Source organism: Nematolebias whitei, chromosome 16 (genome assembly GCF_014905685.2).
Source record: "Nematolebias whitei isolate Nwh7 chromosome 16, NemWhi1, whole genome shotgun sequence".
In the NCBI taxonomy this organism is placed as follows: Eukaryota; Metazoa; Chordata; class Actinopteri; order Cyprinodontiformes; family Rivulidae; genus Nematolebias; species Nematolebias whitei.
The window spans coordinates 17520473-17522633 of record NC_056513.1 but is presented as its reverse complement, the minus strand read 5'-3'; the positions used below and the strand labels follow the sequence as shown (position 1 = coordinate 17522633).

General features: G+C 36.1%; 1 protein-coding gene across 1 annotated transcript in view; it reads left to right on the top strand.

Moving 5' to 3' along the window:
- odad3 (outer dynein arm docking complex subunit 3) overlaps window positions 1-2161 on the top strand; it is a 31158-nt gene that overhangs the window by 7009 nt on the left and 21988 nt on the right. The gene's annotated exons all lie outside the window — the stretch shown is intronic.

Here is a 2161-nt window from a genome sequence, read left to right as displayed (position 1 = left end):
CCATCCATCCATCCATCCATCCATCCATCCATCCATCCATCCATCTATCCATCCATCCATCCATCCATCCATCCATCCATCCATCCATCCATCCATCCATCTATCCATCCAGTTTTATATTTGTACACATTTCCATGTATTTTGTCCATTTATCTTGTATTTTCTTCCAGCTCCTCCCAGCGGATCAGCTGTCTGGCACCAGCTGAGAGTTTTAATCCTTCCTAGATCAGCCATCGGTTGGATTTACAGCTGCGTTCGGGAGATACTCAAGTGATATATTTATCAGGAACCTAAACTCAGCTGGTAATCCCTGTTGCGGATTGGCACCAGCAGCTCTGCAGTCAAATCTGTCTATTCCTGAACTTCTCATTGAATATTAAAGTAAGCCCAGCAGACTTGTGTTGAAAACAAATTTTGTTTCAGAAAAACTGCTTTTGCATGTCTCAGCTTCATTCCTATAGATTTACAAATCTGTTGAATCAGACACTTTTTCTCTGAGCTCCTTTTTTTTACTTTGAAACGGAGGAACAAAAAGTTTTTCACTGCAGAAACATATGACTCTGATTAAGTCTTGGAATTTCTTGGCACGTTTCGCCAGGACCCCGCTTGGCCCTTTTCCCTCGCTTCCCTTTCACCTGAATAAACAGTTCTGTGCTTATTTAGGTGAAAGGCATAAACTCAGATAGATTTACAGAAGCTGATCCTTATTCCAGCTTCGTAGTGCTCACACTAGCAATTTATTGAGACAGAGCCAACATAATGAAAGCACAAAAATTGTTCTTTGTCATGGTTTGAACCTAATAGCGCCTCTATAGTTTCCACAGCTTTACACCATAACTAGTGTTACATCCATGAAACAAGCTTTTAGCGATATTAACAGCATAAAAAAAAATAAAAAAGTGCAGAGGTTTCTGTTTCAGCTGCCTCTGCAGAAACACTTTGGCTTCTGTGCTGTAAAACACACTCATCTAAAAATAACTGCTGTCATGTGGACATCTATGTGCACAACTTTTCTTTCTGTACAGTTAATTTCTTCAATAAAAACGTCCACCATTAAAAAAAAATATATATATTTTTGTTGTTAAAACATTTGTAATTTAATATTTTCTTCCACTAGTTGAAAAAACAAACGTCTAGATGAAGTTAGATACCCAACTTCTTTTCTTGGTTGCAGGTTCCTCAACAAGAGTTTGAACAGTCTCATTTAATCCACTCTGTTGCACTTTTGACATCATAATGAAAGATTACTGAAAAAAACTAAAGTGATAAAAGTATTTTACGTTTAAAATATCATCTTGGGGGCCAGATAAGATGTCAACGAGGGCCACATTTCATTGGCCCCCGGGGCTTGAGTTTGACATGCAGAGGGTTAAAATTAAGAGAAGATGACATTAAAATATTACTAATAACAGAAACAAAAATGATTCAATGCATTCAGAATTAATCATATATTTAAATAATAGTAGTGTTAGGAGTAAGTTATTGTTAATTATAAAGAAAACAATTTAAATACTGAGTGAAATTATGGTACTATTTTTTGTCCATGTTGTATGAATTAAATATTTCTCATGCAGTCTATAGATCCTTCTGTGTAAAAATCATCCAGCAGGCTTTTATAAATGATCAAAAAGACAGAGCAGCTTCCAACAAAACAGCACTGGGTTAGTTTGGGTGAATGTTGTTTGCTGAATGCAACATGTTGCATAATCTGTTTATTGTGCTGTTATTGGGTGACATTTGTGGGTCGACTAAAAGGTGAGTGAGAGAGTGTGTGTGGTTGATAATTGCATTGAAGATTGACTCATTGTTAGTATGTTTTTATTCCCTGAATGAAACTATGTGTTTACAGTTATTTGTGTGAAGGCAGACTCATCACTCTCGTTGTTGTTCTCCTATTTTGTCAAACTTTTTGTTTTCCAATGTAAAAACTTTACGTAGTTGTTGCTATTTTAGCTATTTTTATGTTAAAGCATACAGCTCATCCAGGAGACGGGGGCTGTGACTTTTGTTTGTTTAGGTTTTATACTTTTCAAATCATTTACTGGTAACTTTTTTTTTGGTATTTTTTACAAACATTTTCCCCATAGAAATACTTTAGGATTTAATTAGCCCACCCAATAAATCCATCCATCCATCCATCCATCCATCCATCCATCCATCC